Source organism: Stegodyphus dumicola, chromosome 12 (genome assembly GCF_044657685.1).
Source record: "Stegodyphus dumicola isolate Sdum_Otavi_A_Nest chromosome 12, ASM4465768v1".
Lineage (NCBI taxonomy): Eukaryota > Metazoa > Arthropoda > Arachnida > Araneae > Eresidae > Stegodyphus > Stegodyphus dumicola.
This window is the reverse complement of record NC_140779.1, coordinates 37261624-37286535: the sequence shown is the minus strand read 5'-3', so window position 1 is coordinate 37286535 and position 24912 is coordinate 37261624. Positions and strand designations below refer to the sequence as shown.

At 33.8% G+C, this 24912-nt stretch overlaps 1 long non-coding RNA gene and 2 other non-coding genes across 3 annotated transcripts in view; all 3 read right to left on the bottom strand.

The window, feature by feature from the left end:
- Nucleotides 1-24912, bottom strand: part of LOC146993537 (uncharacterized) — a 224436-nt gene that overhangs the window by 161610 nt on the left and 37914 nt on the right. The window lies entirely within an intron of this gene.
- TRNAL-AAG (transfer RNA leucine (anticodon AAG)) lies at nt 1236-1317 on the bottom strand. The gene has a single exon. It is a non-coding gene; the product is annotated as a tRNA-Leu (tRNA).
- Nucleotides 4194-4275, bottom strand: TRNAL-AAG (transfer RNA leucine (anticodon AAG)). Its single transcript has one exon. It is a non-coding gene; the product is annotated as a tRNA-Leu (tRNA).

Here is a 24912-nt window from a genome sequence, read left to right as displayed (position 1 = left end):
AAGAGAGCACCCCGGAGGGGGGGACGGAACCCAGGGTTCCGATGGTTTCCCACCCCTCTTCTCCTACTACCACCATCTCGAGAGGATTTTCGGCTCGCCGCATATTTTGAGTACCTCCAGGCCCCAGTGACACTATACATTTACAAACATCGATGCATCTCCGGGTTTCGAAACGGATCCTTCGGTACGGCAATCAGAGTCACTAACACCGAAGTAACCAACTTTGGTACCGAAGTACCGAAGTAACTAACTTCGGTAACGGTTACCAAACTAACCTCGAACTAACTAACTAACTTCGAATGGTTACCGAACTAACTAACTTCCGTATGGCAATCAGAGTCACTAACAAATATAACATTAAAAATCGGTAACGGTTACCGAACTAACTACGGTAACTAACTTCGAACGGTTACCGAACTAACTAACTTCGGTACGGCAATCAGAGTCACTAACAAATATAACATTAAAAATTGGTAACGGTTAACTTCGGTAACGGTTCCCGAACTAACTAACTAACTTCGAACTAATTAACTTCGGTAACTAACTTCGGTACGACAATCAGAGTCACTAACAAATATAGCGTTAAAAATCTAATAATTTCTTTCACGATATTCGTTAACTTTAGTCAATTTATTGTTTAAGAATAAATCAGAGGTTATCTGTCAGACCGAACGAAGTTTATTTGAGTACGTATGAAAAATAAAACGAGGAATTAGATAACATCAAGTTAAACTTAGTGGCGCAATAGCCCTTAATGAGCCATGGCCTACAGTGCCCTGATTTCTGCTTTCTTGACCATGGGCCCCGGAGGGCATGACCCTTGTACAAGTGGTCAGCTTGTCGCAACGCCCCTCCCCTCCCCCAGTGTTTAGTCCAAGTGAATTTAATACTCATTTTATCGATCCACTCAAGGAATGAAAGGCTTAGTCAACCCTGACCAGCCCGAGGATCGAACCCCGGACCTGTATAAACACCTCTAGAGACAGTAAAGTGAGGCCTCAACAGTAAATAAAAGATTTATTAAGTACATCTGAACCGGAAAATTTGTCCAAATAGCGGAATTTGCTCATTTATGCAGAGACAGATGTCCTCAGTTGTTAAGCACATGAATTCTAAAACATGTACTCTTATGTCTTTTGCTGCATCCAGAATTTTTTAATATTATTTCTTATGTATATCTGTCAGGCATTCTTTTTATTTTTCTATCGGAACATATGATGATAAAAAACACAATTTGGCAGCGGTGGGATTCGAACCCACGCCTCTAGAGAGACTGATGCCTTAAACCAGCGCCTTAGACCGCTCGGCCACGCTACCACGTATGGTAAGGGCTTCCATAACAGTTCTGGTTAATTATAAGCTTGATCTTATCGTACTATTCTTTTATATCTTTCTCATTATAGGGCGCATATATATATTTTAGTTCAAATTCTCTTTCAAAAGAGGTATAATGAAATTTATTGTAATACTTATGAATGTTTAAAAATATACTTGAAAGTGTTAATGCATAAAATGTGAGGGAATCAGCCTAGTTCCTCTAATTTACTGACGGCATTCAACTGCGACTCTTTTCCACTGAGATCAGATGATCAAATACGAAGAGGATAATTCACTGATGACATTAAAATGTTTAGCAATAAATTTCAGAACAAAGGTTAGATATCACGAGAATTTTAATTCAGAATCCAGAGAAGGGCTATTTTAAACCAGAATCTCAGATCCAGCAGGATCTGATTACAAGGTCCTAGCTTGCGAGCCCCACGTTTTATGAGTCCCCCAAATCATCCCATGATTCCTCGTAATTTGATTTTAACTCTTATAAAAACAAGTTGACACTTCTGAAAACACGCTCTGTTTAAGACAGCAGAATGTTTAAAAGGGCCTTTGCTCAGATCATAAGTTCAATCACATATCCTGATAAGGAGCCCACCACCACACATCCCGCGAACGGGCTGGCTGCATGGTGTTTTCGTGGATTTCCCCATGTGTAACATGTATACGAGCCAGATTCCCTTAAAACGTCCTCCAAGAAGGAATTCCTCCCTTAAGGCAGATAGCCCTCGAGTGCTTTGCCGTAATCTAATAAACCAAGCCAAACCAACTATCCTGATAAGAATATTGATTAAAGTAAGAAGAAACTTATCAGCGGCTGATCGGTAAAATCGCTAAACAATGGTAATTCGAACCGGGTTTAAACTCCGGTGAACCTGGTAAATCGACCTTGCGAATGGAGCCGACTGCATAAGAATTTTCATGAGTTTTTCTGAGTGCATCGTGAGTACAAACGAATTTCCATTCTTCAGGAAGGTATCCCGATCCTTAGGCAGATAACCCTAGAATACTTTCTTTAGAAGAAAATTCTAAGGAAAAAAATCTGATGTGTACACCACATGACTTCCTTGTACGGAATATTAAATTATACGCGTTTTTTCTTGCATTTCATTTAAACTTATTAGATTGAATTAAACCTACTTCGTCGACAGCGCATAAAGCACAATAGAATAAATGCATTCTTTAAAATTCACTCTATTTGTTTACCATAGCGACACTCTGGCGCTAGGTTCACTTAACAGTATTATATTTCGTTCATATTATAACTCAGAATGCACAAAATTTATATCATTTAAAGAATTATCTAATCTTTGCCACATGTTCTAATCAAATACTATGATAAATTCAGAACGATGTATAAAAGAAATTAAGCAAACAAAACAAACGTTTTTCACAGACGATTGAGTATTTCTCATTCAATTAATTCAGTTTTCACTTCGCGACAAGGCAAAAATACATAAAAACTCAAAATATCTGTATTAAAAATTACGAAGTAAATCTTAAACGCTTATTTCCTCGAAAAAATTTCAGAAAGGATTAAGCATGATTTAAATAATAAATGAAGGCGTTATCTTTGTTATAGCGGAGCTAAGTTTCTCTAGATTGGCAACAAATCCGCTATCCTGCTCTTTCAAATGTAAACAAGAGCAATGGCCACCATCAAAAACCTTATTAGGCTTAGCGGCACTTAAACAATTTTAAAATTGCTGGTAATTCTTAAAATATTGCATACAGATTTACTAAAGGCATAAAAACCTTAACCGAAAGATAAGAACAACATAATTCAATCATTTTTTAAAGCAAAAAAACTGTACAATTTACAAACATATAAGAGTAAAGAAACTGAGATCACTGAGCCGGGTAATAGAGTGGATATATATTTATATACGTTTGGTGCTGCCGATTGCAACCAAAATACGAGGTGCACATCTACATGTTATAGCAGTCCTATATACAAAATTTCAACGTTCTGAGGCTAATCGTTTTTGAGTTATTCGAGATACGTACGTACGTACATACGTTCGTACAGACGCCACGAAAAATTCTCTTCAGAATTCATTTTGAAGCAGTTTTATAATTTTTTTGGAGGAAAAGAGTGTTTTATTCTGTCCTTACGTACATATATCACGGAAATACATCGTTAAATTGCATTTGAAAGAGGTCAAAATGGGATATTTTCGTTGAAATATGCTGCCTGAAACTTTTCGCGATTACAATACTTCCTTTTTACTTCGTACAAGAAAGTAAAAGAATAAAGGAATTGTAAGGGCAATTGCGCAGGAAAAAAGAGAGAGGGAAAGCAGCCTTGAATGGATTGGTGTTATAAACAAACCCCTCTCAGACCTCTCGCTGTAACCACCATGATACCTATTATCAGCACGATTATAATAGTTTTATTAATTACGCCTAAATTAAAAATGACAGTCAAAGGGTAACGCAGATTACACATAATACAAAGAGAACAGTTATCTTCCTATTTAGGTGAACAGAATGATATACCGCTGTCGTTTTCTAAGTATCCAAATAAAATATCTACATGCCGATAGTGGTAGGAAAGAATGAATACCTTTGAAGACAGTGGAATCTTTCATTAGGACTCGAAACACTTGGCCAGTGTTGAATAGCAGCTTCTACTCAAAAGTATGGCTTTGACAGTTGTTAAAACCCAACAGTTGACACAACCAAAATGGAAAATTTGTCAAAGATAAGGGGTTTGCTCATTTACGCAGACGTAGATGGTAGCACGTGAATTCTAAACACATAGTCTTATGTCTTTTGTTTAGTCCAGAATTTTTTTACGTTATTTAATTATGCATATTTTTTATTTTTTATCGGAAAGCATGATGTTAAAAAGTACAAACTGGCAGCGGTGGGATTCGAACCCACGCCTCTGAAGAGACTGATGCCTTAAACCAGCGCCTTAGACCGCTCGGCCACGCTACCACTCGTTGGGAAGCGTTTTCATAATAGTTATGCTTGATTAAACTTGATGCTATTGTACTCTTATTGTATGGCTTTCGCAAAATATAGGACATATAAGTTCCTTTTCCTTTAGTTTTGATATTTTCTAAATTTTAAAGCCGTATTTTGTACACTTAATAGGTATTTACAAGTTAAAACAAAATGCACAATGATTTGTTTATAAAAGTGGTTTAAGGGTACTAAATGTTAGGGCGTTAAACTAGTAAGTTCACTGGGTGGGCATCTGGACTGAATGCCTTATCCCAGACTATCTGATGAGTCAGTTTTCTACCTTGAGATAGTATACATAAGATCCTCTTTTGCCAAAAATAATAATTAATTCCCAAATGCCGAAAATAATAATTAAGATAGCAGTAGTTGGAGTCAAGCTTAACTAGCAGTACACCGGAGACGGAGGCTCCCATACCAGGTCCCTTTCCAAGCCTTTACACGATTAAATGCGCCACCTTTTCCAGAGGCGATCCAAGGAGGGATACCTCCCGGCCAACCTCATGGAGGTAGGAAGTAACCTCCATGGCCTTTCCTACCTCCATGGCCAACCTAGGGGGACAAAATTGCACAAAGTTTAAAGCCCACAAGTCAATGGCAACCGGCAGTGGCGGTCATTTGCAAAGAGAACGAAGGTCAACGATTGCCCTCCAGTGCTATCAATGGGAGCCAAACCCCCAAGGACAACTTCCGATATCAAACCTTATAACATTCTCACAACTAAGAGGCAGACAAGACAGTACCAGTACGGTCCCTGTCAAGCCTGAACCTACCACGAAAAATCGATGGTTCTAGTCGCTGCGAAGACTGACTATTTACTCCAGGAGCCGAGTCTGTCTAAGTACAGGTCTTAGCCAGAATGCCGGAGGTTGTTCCCAGTCGACCCCTGGAGGGGGAATCTTAACTAGCAGTAAGAAGTGCCGACACAAATGATGAAGTAGTACAGGTTATTGGAGCAGGTTATAATGTAATAAATTTTTACTATGATTAGTGTTGTTAACTGTTTTGGTTAGCATTGTTATTATGCTGATGTTAGTTTTGGGTAGTGGGTTTTGATAAGATTTGGGTTCTGGATATTTTTAGGGAGCCACGGTAAGAGGCCTATTTCTTGCCAATTTATGAATTTTGTATTTTCCTGTTTTTTCTATATGGGACCAATTAATCGATTTGCGTTCTGTTGAACACTTGAAGAAACGCGGTCATGCATAAAAATTGTCAGAAAATGGATGCCATTTCTGGAAACTATGGCAGTGAGTAACATGACACTGACGCAACTGCGGCACGACTACGGCTTTTATTAAAGCACTTTATGAGTAGTAATGGGTTATCAAATGTTTGCTCAAAAATATGACTATCAAATTTTTCTACTGCGTTACTTTTTTTTAATATATTAAGCCAAAGTCTGGAAATTTGTCAATATTCCTGGAGTCAAATCTGCCGTTCCCTCACTAAGGCTTTAAGTCGAAGTATACCTTGTGCAAATTAAAGTTTGCTATTTAGTAGTGTATGCTAAAAACGAAGGAGGATGTTAAGTTGAGACCTTATCGCCAAACTTCTTTGGGTTACTGCCAAAAGATTTTAAGCATTCCTTAAAAATTCTTAAGCAGGGCAAGGAAAATTATTTGGAAGAGGTCATCTAGAACTGCACGCAAATCGATGCGCAAGAGCTTTTGTAGACTTACTTGCTCTTAACAGAAAAATAATTAAATTTGTTTTTCGAGAAATGTCAAAATAAAAACAAAAACGCATGGATAATAGCAGTGATAGCATTTTATATCATGCATGTGCATGCACGCATTTTAATTAAATTTACCTCTGAATGTATAAACATTATCAAAAAACGATTTCTGATTTTTCGCGCATATTTAATCTCAATAATACCATTAGTTCTTTTGTTAAAATTATTATTTCATACTATTCGATCCCTAGTTTCTTCTTTACAAATGATGCTTATATTTCTCTTTTTTGCTTTTATTGTTTGATTGATGTATTTTAAACAACCAAACGAACTTTATTATCCAGATGAAATTGCTTGAAAGTAAAAGAAAGCTGCACAAGCATTTTTCTGTTAGGGATACATTTTGGATTGCTCTCTCTATTGTAAGTAAAGACAACTTTAAAGCAGTTGTAATTTTAACCATTTGTGACAATCTAAGTTAAAATAACTAATCGATAACAATAATTGGAGGTGCTAAGGCAATAAGAATAGGCGTAATATTCATTTATTTGTAGGGTCGATTTCGAAGGTTCAAATATAGAACCTTCGGCTTCAGCTGCAGGAGGGCAAATTAGTTTGCACATTTATTTTAATATTTTCGACACACAAATCAAAATACATGTGCTTGTATGTAAATAATTATAAATTTGCTTGTGAACTGGAGAAAAATTACTAGATTTTTCGTAACAGATTGTAGATGCTAATCGGCAATCTTCATAAGGATGCTCATTGGTCCATTGGGTTCTTTCCTTTTTAATTTTCAGGTGTGAGGAAAAAAATAAATATTTATATTATTTGAAGTCAAATGACATTGTGCAGCACTTCGCACCAACCTACGTGTTACAGTAATCATCATGTACGATTATTACTTAAGCAAAAAATAATCCTAAAAATTATTGTAAATTAATACTGAGATTTCTGTTGTTGTTGTTTCTCATCCCCGTGACCAGCAGAGCTAGATCAGTTTCATGAGCTCATTCACACTGAAAGACTCCAGTACCAAAAGTGGGTCTTGAACCAGATCCTGTCTGGTAAGCCCCAACAAGATAAGATGTGATCAGGAGAGGCCTGTGCAGTAGAACACTTAGTCCATATTCCAAAGTGTTTATTACCACCAACAAAAGTCATTGATAACAGATGGCCATTAAGGAATCTAGTAAGTGCAGTTTGATCTCGTCTATTGCTGCTCTGAACCAAGGAGCCACCAGGGCACTTATTCTGATACCATGGGTGCGCTGGTGGGACCATCCAAGCGGCCTTATTCTTTGCCTTACATTTAGAAAGTAGTTCCATATAAGTAGGAGGAGCGGCAGGCGTTGTGGTCTCGCTAGCACCAGCTGTCCGAAGTTTCATTTCCAGCAATGGGACGGAATCCACTGAAAGTGGATCTGATGAGAAAGGGGAAGTTGTTTTAGTTTCCTGAGGATGTCTGCACTTGTATTATCCCTCACATTATGCCAATCAGCCAAGTGCTGGACGACACTTCTACTATCCGAAAAGATCCAGATATCTTTTAACTGAGAAAGCCACATGATGGAGTCCAGACCCTCCAGAATTGCAATAAGTTCGTTTCGAAATACCGAGCAGAAGTCTGGATTTCTTCTTTGAATTCTTATTTCTTGATCTCGAAATCTAATATAAATGCCACTGCCAGAACTGTCATTAACAAGTTTACTGCCGTCCGTGTACATGTGGACAGCGTCCATGGGGACATTATTAATTATTTCAAGAGCCAAGTGTTTCGAGTGGCACGGCAATTCCATCTGTTTGCTAACTTCGACAGAAAGGTTAACATGAAAATAAACCCCATCGAGATCTTCAGAGCGGTCGATAATCTGAGATATGCTGTGATGTTCTGTAGGGACTACCACATCTGAAATTTCTTATAAACCGATATTATGTTACATGAGGTTCAATTGATACAGAATAAATTGTGCGTGTTTATCAAATTATACGAATAGTCAAAAGCTAAAAGGAGAGCAAGCAAAATAAATTTAATTTATCAAATACATATGAATATATAAAGAATGCAATACAGCAGAAAACGATTACTCAAAACACATGCTGTATTTTAAAAAGCTTACGTTTATTTCTAAATTTAATGCTTTTTCTAATTATGCAAAAAAATAAAGGAGAAAAAGAAACATAAATAAAAATATCTGAAAGCTTTCAGATTTTATATTACGTCCAAAGAGGTTTCTTTTTAACATTTTGTGTGTTACCTTTATTTATTAAATATCATGTTCTTCGCACTTAAACCATAAAATTCAATTCAACAGCTAATATATCAATATTAAAAAACTATGAATAGGAAGACCCAGAAGGACATAAATTAAAAGAAAAAGCGCAAAAATATCTGAGAGAAAAAAAAATAAAATAGCCTTTTTGTTATAACTTTGGTACATTTTTTTGGTTTATGTGATTACGGCAAAGCTTCAAGGGCTTCCTGCCTAAGGGGAGGGATGCCTTCATGAAAACTTTTACCTTATATAGACCATCAGAGAAAATTATTTTAATAAAATTCAAATAATCAAGTATTAAAAATTTCTTCGCATTCGCTCTTTTAATTTATGTTATTCTGATTTTTTCTGTTTACAGTTTGTAGAGTCATTCGTTTTATTTTTTGAAGCAGGAAACGTAAATATGTGTGATGCCTTTAGCGGGAATTGAACTCAGAACCTCTGGAATACGCGTGGAGCATGCTTTCCAAATACGCCAAGAAGGCATGCGGAAAGGAGGTAGAAAAGATAATCTTTATATACTCCAGCTTTTAAGGGGCGACTAGGGCAAAGAATTCTTTGACTAGGGCTTAGGGGACTCAATCCTCAAATCCTGATGGTGACGAATTATCGTCTACCACCACTTATTTCGGGCGCCATTTGTAGAGTTATTAGGATTTTTTTTTTTTAAACAGGAGACGTGAAAAATGTGCAGCACCCTCGTTGGGGCTCGAACCCTGGATATCTGGAATACATGTCGAGTATGCTTAAATGAAGGATGCGGAAAGGAGGGAGAAAATATAAGTTCATTTTTACAATTTTTTCACTTTGATATTGATGAGGAAGAGCCATTAAATTCAAAATTGTTGCTTCATCAATAATAATTCAAATTTACAGATAAATCATCTCTGGTTTGAAATTAATTTTACTTGTTTTTGAAGTTGTTTTATTTTACTTTTTTAAAATTTATTGAAGGGGTCATAAATTTATCATATTGTAAATTTTTGCATTTCTAAATTAATCTATGCGTACACTGCGAAAAAAAGGGGGAGGGACAGTGTATAGGTATATATAGGTGTTTTGACACAATATATATATATATATATATATAGGTATTTTGACACAAATTTTCCCTGTTTCGATTCTACTATGCCATAATATTGAAATTTGTCAAATTCGTTGCGAAATTTACGGAGAAATTCAAAAATTTATCTTGGCGCTTTTTTTTCAGTTTGCACCAAGAATAATTCACACGGCGAACTTCTTAATTTATAGCAACCTGTTTCATCATTGTACACGAGCGCAAAAAAAAAGGTCATCGTTCATGCTTTTAAATAATTTTAACAAAGTGCGTAAACCACACTTGGCGTTATTATCGCTTGTAACATATATGCGAACTTTCAAAACGCGCCAATATGTAAATTAACGCATATCTTAGAAAATTTTGACTAAAAATTTAATTTTTTGTAGCTGGGCCTAGAAATACAAATAGAAAGATGATATAAAAAATTTTATAGGTTATAATGCAAAAAAGTTTGTCGAAAAATTTATAAAAAAACATTTAAAAACACAAATTTTAAAAATTAATCATAAAAAATGTTCAAAATATGTTTAGATAAAGCTTCAATTTCGAATTCTGGAAGAGACAATCAAGTAAGTTTAATAAAAAAGAGATATCAATAAATATATATCGAATTCATTTAACATTGAGGAGCTAAATTTTTAAAGGTAATTTTTTAAAAACTACTCGTGCGATTTTTACAAAACTTGGCAGTTTAGCATAAGTTGAGTCGTGGAATCGAAATAGGGAAAAAAATTGGCATGTTATTTGAGGAAAAGTCCGATTTTGTGTCAAAATACCTATATTAGAAAAATGCTCTATATAAATCTCATACATATCCTAAGTCGCTTTTCGAGACATAAAAAACGTAAGTTAAGTTGAATTTCGTCAATAGGCCTAGTATAACGGGAGATATAGAACTAACCCTTTTTTTTTAATATTTTTTAAGTGTAATAACTGAGTAATAATATTTATTGAGTGTAATAACTCATCCTTTAATATGAATTTCTTTGCAATATTTTATTGATTTAAAATTTTTATTAATTTATAATTGATTTTAAGCACAAGAGTAAGACCCCGCTTAACGCGGGGGATACGTTCCATCGAAGTAGAGCGTAATGCGAAACAGCGCTAAGCGAGGCTATCTTAACATGTAAATAATGGGGTTAGGGGAAGACGGATAAAAAAATGGTTAGGCATTAAATAATGTTTTTTTTAATAAAAATAAAATCAAGCATTTATTTCTTACAAAAATAAAAACAATATAAACGCATATACTTTTAAAAACAAATAAAATTCTCAGTCAGATCATTCAGTCTATTCTGGGTTTCCAATTTTCTGCCTTTTTGTCAAGAAGGCATTTCATAGATTGGCTTAATGGCATATTGCGTTCAATTTCGTCGTCAATCCATATAGACAGTCGTTTTCCCATTTCCTCTATAATGTTATTTCTAGAATGGGTAATTCTAGTTGCAGAGCTAGACGTAGTTGTAGTTGCCGATGACAGTATTTTTTCTTTATTCTTAAGAATTGTCCTTATTGTTGAAGTTGCCAAAATCAATGCAGCACTAATTTGAGATTGACGTTCACCAGAATCTAATCTTCTAATCACTTGCATTTGAGTTTCCAGTGAAATGCTTTTTCTGGTTGCTTTCTTTTCTTGTTTTTTATTATCACCCATGATAAAAACTAAAGATCATAATATTTGTCACTGTATTAATCGTTATAGTATTATACAAATTTAAACTTACAACAATGTCAACAAATGTTTAAAATGATAAAAATGCGTCCACAAAGCAAGAAACAAAACTACACTGTTTCGGATATGTTATTTGGAAACCTAGTGCTGCGCACAATTTCGGAGAATCCCCGGGTTGAAATAAAAGAGCTCTAAACCGAAACAGCGCTAAACGAAACAGCGTTAAGCGGGGTCTTACTGTATATTCATTTTCAAACTGCTGTGTGAACCTCGTTACCTCGTTGTTTTATTGGTTTTGCTGATACAAGAATTCCATTTAATAGCATTTACTCTTTTACTTGCCTTTTTAAGCACAAGAGAATTTAGCGTCAAACGCAACATTTAAAGGTAAATCATTTTAGTAAAAAACTCGCGCTATTTAGCAATTAACATGAAGTTATTTTTCTTGTAGTTCTTTAGATTATAACAAGGACTTAGCGATCCTTATTCAATTTTTCGTTATAAAGAAAGACTTATATCCTCTTCTCCCGTTACTTAGGGATTTACCTTTCTATCCATGTAGGCTTACAAAAGCACATTTCAGAACAGCCGTTCCGCTTCATACTCAATGAATTTCACTGAATGAAGAAGTAATTCTAATCCTCGATTCAAAGAATCCAGTCTCTCAACACCCACTTCTGGTCACCCACAATGGGGGGTGTGGATGTACAACCTCACGGCAAGGTTCACGGGGCCAGATTCTTGAGCGTGACCACAAGCACGCGCCGAGATCTCCATGGTGACCTCACACGAAAGCCCGCCCATCCAAACCAGCCGTGCACAAAAGGCGAAAGATATTTGAATACCCTAATCGTAGGAAATAGTAAAAAGTACAAAATATCTTGAAAGTCTGAATGGAGTTTCGCCTGCGGCTTGGAGGAAATGCAAAGGCTGCTCAACCCTTTCCCAAATGCTCGGAATGAAGTGGCCAATCCTTTTCTTTTTGAATTATGCTATGTGGACCTATCACCAGTTTTTTTTCCCTCTCATAACTGTCATATTCATTGTTTTGCTACAGAACTTACATTTGAATCAGAACAACATTAACACGGAATATATATGAGAAGACATCTTCAAGTTACTGCATGTTTCGTCATCTTATACTGATGTTCGAACCAGCGAACAGAATTTTATTATAACAATGTAATTTTTTTAAATTCGAAATCATGTTTGGTAATGCCCTTTTTTACTTCCTGGTACGAAGTAAATGAAGTGTTGTAATCGCAAAAAGTTTCGGACATCATATTTTAACGAAAATGTTCATTTTGACGGCTCTCGAATCCATTCGAACGATGTTTTTACTGTACGGACAGAATAAAGGACTCTTTTTTTTTTTTTTTTTTTTTTTCCTCCTCCCCGAAACGGACTGTAAAATGGATTCAGAAGAGATTTCTTTTCGTGATGTACATATCGTGACATATGTATCTTGCATAATATGTAGCCGTAGAACGTTGAAATTTTGTATGTGGGACTGTATAACATGTAATTGTGCGCCTGCCTTTATCTTTGCAATCGGCCGCAGCAAACGTGTATGTGTATAGGTATGTATATTTTGCCATTTTGTTACTTGGCGCAAGTGAACTGAGTTCCTTTATTGTATGTTGGGAAATTAGGCATTTTTTGCTTTAAAAAGTAATTGAATTATGTTGCTCTTATGTTCCGGTTAAGGTTTTCATGCCTTTAATCAATGCAATAGAATTCGGCATGCAACAGAATGAAGAATTATAAACAGTATAAAAGTTTAAGTGACGTTAAACCTAACGGGGTATATTGGAATAGACGGTATAGTGGTTAGGGAAGCCTGGCTGCGATACCGAAGGGCCTGGGTTCGAATCCCGGAGAAGGCATGGTTGTAACTGTCCATCCCTTCATAGGAGGCGATAGTGGCCCACCTATTAGGTGTCTCCATAATAAAGAGACCACCACATCTGGCCTTGTATAGATTAATGGAATTGTGTTACATTGTAATTGTTCATAATCTGGAATTGGAAAAAAAAAAAAAAAAAAGTAAATTCTACTGCTGTTCTGAAGGGTACTTTTTCCACATCGTTTGATTAATGTTATCAAAATAGCCGTGGGCAAACGTGATCACATCAGAGATACGTCTACAGCACCTCTGATATCAGTGAATATTGCTTCAATCTACAGAGAAGCCTCAGTATTTTCGGAGCGCTCACATAGGCTGTATTTAAGGAATATAACAAACTTGTAGATTTTCGGAGCCCCAAGAATGATAGATAGTCTTGGCTTTTTGACAGGAGTTTCATCAAACTAAAAAAATATGGATACAATCTTGGTAGTTTTAACAACCTCGTATTACTTAGAAAGGGTAAAGACTCGAAAAGTGTTTTTAGCCTTGAAGTCATCGCCATGGATTTCAGTTCAGTTGAAATAGGCTGCAAGGCGGCTTTGGAAATGGCATTTTAAATGCTGTTAAATGGTGTATGGCATCTCTAGTAACAACAGCTGTCTTCATGCTGGAGCCAGGATGCATTTTTAATTGGCTGAGTCCAGGCAACTACCGCTTAAAACCATTTTAATTATGTCTAAATTCCTAGATGTATTTTCAACTGAAGCAAAGCAGAGGCTCAGTTATCTCGACACCACACCCAAGAAAAATGCCTGTTGATTCCAATTCAGCACGTGGGTGTAAGAAAAACGCAGCGGGATTATTGCTTACCCGACAGCAGCTGGAAGTTGTCTCTTGGGGGGGGGGGAATGGTTGACATTCAGCCACCATGTGTCATTAATCCGAAGTTACGCATGTCCATACACATTTCTTCTTCTTGGTTCGTTCATTAAAGCATGAGGTTCTTGGAAAGACAGCATATGCTCCTTGTCTGTCAACGATTGACTACTTCCCACGGATCCATCGTAGTTAAACCTCATCACAGTATCAGAAATTTTTACTAACTCAGAAAATTAGTAAAAAAAGGATCCGAGATGTTATCAGAAATTCTTTACTTCCGCAATCAGTCTCACTTTCGTCCTTTTCCTAACAAACGATGAGCCATTTTAATTTGTTATCTGCTTCAGGCGCCCTAGCATCAGTTTGGAGAAAGTGTTCAAAAGATTGAGTTAGACTAAAAGTATATCAATATACTCTATTAACGTCTCTGTGCCTTTCTTTTTCTTTATTCTCAACTGTCTTCCTAAAGATCCTTTCCGTATCTTATCTTCCGTACCTGTAAAAGATTTCTGAAAATTTATTCAGGATCTTTGTTTCCTTCCAGTTATAAAGTTCTTCAGTATTTTAGAGCCAATTTCCATGATAAAAATATATTCAAAACTTTTAATTATTTATTCGGTTAGCATATCGTTTGGTAGTAACTTCATTATTAATCTATTCGGAAAGTATTTTGCATTTCCATGGCTTATTCTCTTATTTTAAATTTTATATACCCATGCCATAATCATAGATCCTGAATTCATTTCAGTACAATCAAACTTGGGTATAAAAACCCCTCATGCAATTGTGTGGACAAATGTCATAATATGATTCTCAGGCGAATTTATGTTGATATATGTAACACTTTTCATACTTCACACTCGTATCATGGAATTTAACAAATATATAAAATGCACTGAAATTAAAATTATCGAAGATAGCTTATACATTTTAAGAACTTTTCAAAAGCTCTTAATTTTTTGGTAAATTGAAAATAGTTTAATATTAAACTTATTTTCTCTTTTTCTTCAAAATTGACCTAACAAGACTTTCAAAGAAAATAAATATTTTAACGAAAAATATGAGAAATTACAAAGCAAAAAACCTGAAATAAATTTCAGATTTAAAATTCTTAAAAGTTTAATTTAATTACAGTTAATTAAGGATCATAATTAATATGTATATTTTTGAATGTAAAAAAAAATTGCTTTTAAGCTTAAGTAAAGGCTTTTAATAACGGTAAATATTTTTAAATATGTGTTTTGTTTTAAGTTGTTAAAAGAATATTAATGATAAGTATATATTTGTACGTATTATCTATATTATTATCATTATTGTTACGCACGTCTTTTATATAATGTTGTTGATAATTAAAACGTATTAGGTATGTCTAATTAAACATCTATCTAGTATGGAAGGAAATTTTACTAAATTTAATACAAACAAATTGTTATATATTTTTTAATACTGAGATCTCTTTTTAATTCAACAATTATTAATGTTTTTGTTGATGTAATTCTCAACAAAAATTTCAAAGACACTTTTGAGAAGTTTCTGTTCTATAGTAAAGGGTATTTCTATATTTCTTCTTAAGTTTTATCAAGAAAAAGTAAAATTAACCGAAAGGTCTTCATGAAATATAATATCCTCAAAAATTCCTTTCGAGATTTGATTATTTGCAGCATTTTCTGCTCATTCCTTCAAATAATCAAGAACGTTTTCGAAATAAAATAGAATGACAGAAGTCTAATATTTTATTAAATGAAATATGGAACATCAAAGATGAATTTTAAGGCGTTTATTGAAACTAAATTACTTCATTAAATCTTAAAGTTAACGTCTAAATTACTTCATTAATTACTTCATTAATCTACATCAACAGATATAATTGAACATAAATTTACCAAACTGTGACTGAACTAACATTAAAAATGTTAACTCTTTTATTTCTCTTTGGAAAAAGTTATACAATGAAGCACTTTTTGTGATTTATGCCTTTTACATTTTATACGTCGTTTTTATGTGCCCTTATTTAATCCTATTTATGTTAACAATAAAATATTCCATTTATACGACACATAGCTGCGGCTATACGCCTATTTATACCCTAACAAATCGATATTTTTCCCAACAGCTTCAATAATATCTGGAATTTTGCATGTGAAGATATCATAGAAAGAATGAGCATAATAGGATAGACTGTAGCGAAGACAGCTACAGAATTTGAAATACTGTTAGCAGATGAAACAGGAAATATCTTAGTGGAATAACACAGAAAATTAATTAGAAAGATTTGCTAATGGAGATCCTTTATACCTGAATCGTTTAAGAAACATATTTTAACTCGATTATTTGGCGTTTGCGCTATTCTATAAATTTAGCGGGGCCCACCAGTGGCCGAGCGGTAAAGTCGCTGAACACTGGTAGTTCGGTCCGAGGTTCGAATCTCGCGAACGGGCTGGCTGCATCGGCGTTTCGTGAATTTCCACGAGCCAGCTTCCCTTAGAAAGTCCTCCACGAAGGCATTCCTCCCCTTAGGCAGAGACCCCTAGTGTGCTTTGCCATAATTAAATAAGCCAAACCTATAAATTTAACGTTAAATGTCTTGAAAACCAAAGGTACTCTCATTAAAAGACGACATTTAAATTTCTAAAAAACTTTGTCAAGGAAATAGAATTAATAAAAGCAAAATTGTCAGTAAAATTGATTTGAGGTTCAGGATATATTTTTTCTGAAATCTTTCGGTCTATTTTCTTCTACTGGTATATTTAATGCAGGCTCTGTATTAGATATTCCAATGAATGAGCCAGTGCTAATGGAAAAGTGGGAAAAGTCTAGCTCTGCAATTAAATAGGAAGGAATATTGTTTTCCAACTGAATGACTACATAATTTAAATTGCTTTCTAGACTTTCATGTCATGTTATAAACGAAGAATCCAAAGATGTTCTAACTGAATTTTTTTTAACTGTTTCAAACTTTCATACAAAGACGTTGAAAGATATTTTTAACATTTATGAACTAGTCTTTTCTTCCCTTATAGAAGACGAGCATTTAAAGGCGTTTAATAGGATGGAATAAAGAAAAGCATTGATCTGACTACTTCGTAAATCTGCTGATAGAATGGAAAAGATTTGGTCACAGGATAATCACAAAATCTAAGACGTCTGAAAAGTATCACTATGTCATGAATGTTTGCAAAACGTTTCAAGAAATCGACAGAGCAATGAAAAAATACACAAAGCTGTAATATTTATGTCAAATACTTTACAATTTAAATCTTTCCGTTTTTAAAAGGGAAGATTTTTAACTTTTTTTAAAAAAATGTGAGTACTGTTTTAAACAAACTAAAATGAATGGTGAAACTAAAGAAAAGGTTGTTGTATAACTGCAGTAGTATAATAATAATCTTATTTAACCGCTAAAATTTCCGGAATTTAGCCTCTACTAAAATTTTGATTACACGATTTTTTACATTTATACACTTTTTTAATGTTCTTAAGAGAGGTATAAACAGGGTTTACTGTAATTAAAAAACTGAATAGTAAAAACAATTATTTAAATTTCCCATTTGTTTTGTTTTGTGTTTTGATAATTATGGTAAATTTGAAAATGATATCACATGTGTTATAGTTTTAAGTCCATTTATTTATTAAAAAGATTATATATATGAAATACTAAAAAGAATACTTTTTTTATTTATTTTTAAACATTTTCTTAGAACATTAAGCTTTCAAAAGTAATACATGAGTTTTAGAACAATATTCTAGTTTCTTTTTTTTTTTTTTTTCTTTTTCGATGCACTGAAATTCGATTGTAGATTTTTTGTCTGACTGCAGTTACAAAAATAAATAAATACAGTTTAAAAGAAAGAGAACTTCGATAATTTCAGGAAAGACGGAAATAAACTTAACAGCCAACTTTCGGAAATGTTAAAATATTCTTTAGACAATATTAGTTAATTTAGTGGAGTACGAGATGTGTCGTGAGAAAATATTGTTGCGTGCGTACGGGTTCGTAATGAATTGAATGCACGCAGAACAGACGATAAGTTAATAAAATTTATTTTCGCAAAAGAAGCTCTTTATAGTTTTAGAACCTTCTCCAAAAGCACTCCTACAGCTCTTTTCAATATCACAGAGCACAATTAATAAAAATGCTAAACACAGAGCAAACAGCGAAGCTCGTAAGGAGATCAAACTCTGAACTAGAAACCTGATAGCTGATACTCTATCCGATTTTATATAGTTTTCCCTCGGCCGCCTAGAAATCTCTAGTACCTTCACTTTCTCGAAATTACTGGCAGACATATACATTACACGTAAGGGCCGAATATGGTTACAGTTCGCGATCAATTACAGTTATTTAGTTACAGCACTAATTAGAGTTACACAGGAACCGGAGCAAAATGTGACCAATGGTTGCATTTCTCGAAATTACTGGAAGGCATATACCGTTAACCCTTAAATGCATGAATTTTTATCTATTTATTTTAAATTTAAGTCAAAATGCATTAGAATTGATATAAAATAAAACGGAAAAAATACTAAACAAAATCTAAACGAAGTTTTTATTCCAATTTTGGAAAAAAATATTATTGTTGCCGAATAGTACATTATGCAAAAGAAATATGATAGGTAAATGTGTAATAATAATTTCATGTAAATAATACATACCTTATAAAGGTGTTCAAGCAATTTTAAAACTTTGAATACATCAAAATAACAACAACTACAAAATCAAGAATTCGTAAACACAAATGATGTCTACCCCCCTCTACACATCAACTCACAATAATGACCGTTACACCTTACATCACACTGAAACTTCCAAAACTGTATACGTAAGCAGTATATATCCAACTGATTAACACTATGCAGTAAGCTAAAATCCGTGTTTTGATTTGATTTACATGATTAACTATGAGTATGTAACCAATTTATTACCCTATGCAGTAAGCTAAAATTTGTGCTTTGATTTGATTTACATGACTAAATATGAGTATGTTGCCAAATGCGACTACATGCATTTAAGCGTTAAAGTTACATATATAAAGGCCTTATACGGTTACAGTTGCATATAGGGATCAATTACTGTTATTCAATTACAGTTATACAAGAACTGCGCCAAAATATAGCCAAATAATCGGCAAGTTTGGCCACGTTTGGCGATTTTTACCAACATTTGGAACTGAAAATTAGTCGCCAAAGCTATCGCCAGCTTGGTGATATATCAGCAATTTAGCTACATAGCCATTTATCTCAATGTGCGTTCAATGTTAAGTAGACTTGCCCCTGTAATCGTATTTTTTTTTTCAGCAGAGCTTTGCTGTTTTCAGACTCTTCATTTTACAAGAGATATACAATTACACTAAAATTATTTACATGTATACAAAATTCGTAACTGTATGTAGTTAACCTTTTCCCACGGGCTATAGAGAGTAATTTTGTTACGTATTGTAGCCATTTGTTCAATTATTTATTCCGCAGAAAGCAGAAAAATGAATCGACAGATTGTGCCATTTCGTGTTTCGCATTATGTAGGAAATTTTGAATCACCGTACTAGATAAATTTGAGCCTTATTTCATGTGAAAAATGCGCGATATATATGTACGTCCTAGCCCCAAGTAATAGGTTAAACTAGGAAAAAAAAAAAAAAAAAGTGTACTAAAAATAATAGGAGAAAAGTCCAAATTCGGAATGTAAAATAGATAGTTAAATTAAGCCAGTAATTGTTGAACCTCAAAGTTTCGACTTATAGCCCTGCGAAAGACATTTTAAATTAAAATTTGATTTTTTTATTTAGTCCTATTGTAAAAACGTCAAGCAGGTTAACGACTGTGGATTAAGCAAAATGCGCATTATGTGAAAGGGATCCTCAAAGCTTAAAATCCACGCTCTCCAACATTCATTTGACTAATACCAAGTGTAGATCGCGTTCATTAACGATGATGATCAGTGCAGGATTTGCGAATACACAAGCTATAGCTAGTTACACAAACTATAGCTTAGGCACCCCCCAAAAAAATTATTAAAATATAGTATTAAAATATAATATAACGCACTTATAAAGGCTCCACATCTCAAATAGGCCTCATTAAATCTAAATCCGGCCCTGATGAGGATGGTGGAAATATTATATACTAGGGTCAAAATGTTCTCGTTTTAAGTAAAGCATAATAGCTATTATATTCTTACAAATCATTTCCCCTAGTTTTGATGGCGAAAAGTCGGCAATATACACACCCATTTTTGGTCAGGGCTTTCTCATTCTCACCGGCTGACACACACACAAAAAAAATAAATAATAATAATAATAAAAAAAAAATAAAAAAAAAAAAAAAAAAAGAGCGCTTTGTATTTGTTATCCTTTACCATGAGGATAAAATAAAAAATTCTCTGCGCGTGGGTGAGCATCTACCACCCCATCGTTTGATCTCTTGTGGACAACTGAAGGACAGATGCACATGCGAGCTGTATCTGTCATCACAACTCTCCAAGGAGCTGGCACCCTGGCCACACGGAAACTGTCAACCAAACGCTTTTCTTTCATAAAAATGTGTCACAGGATATCTGCTTCTCGTATCAGCCGTATCCAAACAGTTTGAAAACACGTCGCCAGACGTTGGGGGATTTCTTTGGTGATTATCCTTGGGGTGGGAGGTTCGGCAAGCCCTTAAAATCAATTTGCACTATCTTGAGAAGAATATTTTTAGGGCAGTCCATATCTAGTCAAATGCCTATCTTAATCTTTATTTACACCTACACATGATGTATTGCATACTTTTTGAATATTTTATTAGAGAATACGTTATTGAAATGATGAAAGAGAAGAGTGTCAGCTAGATATGGCTTTAAAGCGAAAGCATGATTCTAAGTTCACAAGGAACTCAATCCTGTGAGAAAAATCATCTTAAGAAACTACATTAAAAAAAAAAAAAAAAAAAACTGAAAGTTTTTAGATTTGATGTTATGCCCAAAGGGACTCTTTTTTAAAACGTTTTGTGTGTTACCTTTTTTTATTAAATGTATCATGTCCTTCGCGCTTAAACCATAAAATTCAGTTCAACAGCAATATCGCAAAATAATTCTAAAAGAGCATATCTCTGGAATTTCCGATACACAGTCTCGCGGGGGGGGGGGGTTCCCCGCCCCCGAACAGTGTTGCCATTGCTTGGTTTGAAATCGTTGAGTTTCTTAATTAGAAACTCATAAATGCTTTACAAAATATGAAATAGATAATAAAACAAATTCCAATTTCGGTTTCCAGATGCCCATATTCGGAGGAAAATTGTGTTATTCAAAAATGGATGGCTCTAGGTACCGTTGTTTTATCACAATGCGAGAAACATACATGCATTTTTGCAGATTCTGCATTATTTTATTTCTTTAAATATAAGACAGGGCGATAATATTTGGTGGCAACTGTTTGAAAAGTGAATCGACGCAAAATACTAAAACGAAATTAATAGCTCTTCTGAGCTAACGCTCCTTTGAGCTAATAATAATAACGGCTAATCTTTGGAATATGGTAAATGGTAGTTTGGCGACATTTTGGTAAGGCGATAAAGGTTATTAGCTAGGACTTTAGCAGTGTACATGGATAAAGTCAAGAATGTGCGCAATGCCATTTTTGTGCAATTTTGGGATGTTTTTTAAGTCAAAATAGGTCGACGTGTACATGGATGATACCGTGTATGTGCAATTCTTAAAAACGCGGCAAGCAGTGGGCGATTCTGCACTTTCTCCCAATTTCAAACCTAATCTTCGTCATGATTAAGCATTTCTGTTCGATAAAAGTTCTAGTATAAGCGTAATTCGGCCAGCAGTTTGTTGAAAAAAAATGTTGAGTAAAAAAAAAAAATAAATAAATAAAAAAATAACATGCCTTTACTTCGTGAAAACAAAATGGCGTCCAAACAAAAACTAGCAGGTTGCTGTAGCAGGGTTGGTCGCCGAATTTTCGCCAAAAAATCGCCAAGTTACCATACTCCAAAGATTAACCATAATAACTAATTCTCATTTAAAAATTTCATTTACAGTTAAACTGTACTATTAAACAGCGAAAAGGACATTTGCCGAACTTCGGGCTTTTTGGCGCCAAATTCCTAATAGATGTATTTAGATTATGTGTCGTATATCAACTATAGATGGGATCGTGAATCATTCGTTATTCGGGCACTAAGTGTGACCTTATCAGCGGGTGTGCCGGTTTTTTTTATATAAACAGTAACTGTAAAAATTGCAAACTTAAAGCAGCTGATATATTATTATTATACATTGAATGCAAAGTAGTAACCATTCAGCCGTAATTTCATTTACATACAAAATAGAGGTATACATTTTACAAAGGCTTTGATTGATCTATCAAAGTAGATTCAAATCAAAGAAGAATAATTCAAGTTGAAGAGTGGAAGTTGTGTCTTCTGCTTGCATTTAAGTGATTTTTTATAACCTGTGTAACACAATTTTAATTCATTTAGTAGTATTCAAACTGTGAATTAATTTTAAAAAATTCGATTTTAAGAAGACTTTTATTTGGAGAATAATTAATTTTATTTTTATTGTTATTTTGTAAATTATATACTATATTTTTAGCGACTGAAATAAAAAATATTAATTTATTTCATTTATAAGTATTTATGTTGAAACAATATGAAAAAGATTTTTAAAATTTTTTTCCTGTTGATTTCAACATAAAAAAGTGAGTTTTTTTAAAAAATTGTTTCAAGGAAGGTTTCTGTCTTCCCCCTCCCCCTTTTTCTTTTTCTTTTTTTTTTCTTCTTATTTTTAATAGCTTTTTTGCAATTTTTCATATTTATATTTAAAACACATTAAAAAATTTAGTATTTTCGTATCATTTTTTATTATTTGTCATACCTTGTGTTTTTGTTGTATACCTTTTATTTAAAATGTAATGTATGAATGAAATATACATCAATACTAATAAATAACCTTCCTTAAAAGCACAGCAAAGGTGTGTAATGAAATTTAAGTCATTAAAATGAGATATATTATTTTAACATTATATGGTACTTTCTTCCTCCATCCAGCATGCCTTCGTGGTGTAATTGGGAGCACACTCGGCTTGTATTCAAGAGGTCCAGGTTCGAGTCCTAGAAATACATCTGCTTTAAATTGATGGTAAAAATTTTGTAGGTTATAATTCAAAACGTTTTCGAAAAATTTATAAAAATTACTAAAAACTACAAATTTGCAAAACAAATCAGAAAATAACTGCGAAGTTTATTTGGATTGTAGCTAAATTTCGAACTTAGGAAAAAAAAGAATCAAGTAAGTTTAATAATAATATAAAAAAGATATATTAATAAATATATACCAAATTCACTTAACACTGATGAGATATAATTTTTTTAAAAACTACCCGTGGGATTTTTTACAAAACTTGGCACTTTGGCATAATTTGAGTAGTAGAATTGAAATACGAGGGAAAAAAATGGTATGTCATTTCAGAAAAGTCCGATTTTGTGTCAGAATACCAGGTGTACATAATCATTGTTCCTGATTGCCTAACCTCTTTTCATTTTTTTTTTTGGACCATGTGATAAAAAATATTAATCCTAATTTTGGAGACATTCGGCGAAACATTTTTCAAAGCATTTTATTTTGTTAGGTTTCTCATTTCCCTCTTTTTATGCATATTTTATTAATTTTACAAAAAGTTGGCGAGAGCTGAATTGTCTGACAGCATTACTCTTAACAAACATCCGCTAAACGTTCCGTATCTTCGAAATACTTTCCTTGAATGATGACTCAAAATTCATGCTTTAATTGTAAACAGTTTCTACAGGAGACACATCCCAACCTGTTTACTCTCATTCAATAGTGCGGTGAATGACCTTCAACTCATTTTCTTCCCTAACACTTAATTCCCATGCATTTAATGAGTCGTAACTGTGCGGCAGGTGTTGAACACCTAAACAAAAACACGGCCTCCATAAACTCACACAGGGAAAAAAAAAAAAAAAAAAAATAAGAGTGAAACATAATGAAACGAAATAAACTAGCATAATTCAGTTGTGACATACGAAAAATTCTATTTCATTTAATTAACTCTAAACAATCGAATAAAGGGGAAGGGAGTGAAGTAAAGCAAAGGAATAGGACAAATGGAGGCTCAGATGCGATTAAGGTTGTTCAACTAATATTTTTTCTCTATAGCATATTTCAGCTTTTTTGCAATTATTTTGCTGATAGTGAATGAGTGTAAACAAAATGAAATACAATACATTTTTTTTATACTTGCGTAATTCAAGAACACTGATAATTATTACGAACTAGGAAAATACCCGAGGCCAGTTAAGTTAGATTGGTTCATCTTACAATAGAGAGAACGATACCGCTGTTATCCTTTTCTAATAACAATGCAAAAAATACGATTCATAGTCGTACATTTTTCAGTCTGATGCAATATGGAACCCACATAAAAAACACGACAGAAAAATAAGCTAATTCTCTCTCATTATATCAGCAACAATGGCAGGCAGTTTTTAATAATTTTCGTCTTTCTAATTAAATGGTTATAAAAGCTCAAATTCCATCCAATATTTCACCTATATTCAATTTCAGTCGATTAAATGTGGCAAAAAGTTGATCATAATTGATCAGAAATCAATAACGCAAGCAAACACACAAACATACATTTTTCTTTATAATCATACATAGATTTTGTAAAACTTATAAATTTTTACTTCCTTGTACGAAGTAAAAAGGAAGTATTGTAATCGCGAAAAGTTTCAGTATTATATTTCAACGAAAATATCCATTTGTGACCGCTATCGAATGCAATTTAACGATGTTTTTGCATGACCTCTACGTAAGGACAGAATAAAAAAACTCTTTTCCTCCAAAAAAAATTATAAAACTGCTTTAAAATGAGTTCTGAAGAGAATTTTTCGTGCCGTCTGTACGAACGTATGTACGTACGTAGGTATCTCGCATAACTCAAAAACGAGTAGTCTCAGAGTGTTGAAATTTTGTTTATAGGACTGCTATAACATGTAGATGTGCACCTCGTATTTTGGTTTCAATCGGCCGCACCAAACGTACATAAATATATTTACATATATATCCACTCTGTTACCCGGCTCAGTGATCTCAGTTTCTTTACTCTTATATGTTTGTAAATTGTACATTTTTTGCTTTAAAAATGACTGAATTATGTTGTTCTTATCTTCCCGTTAAGGTTT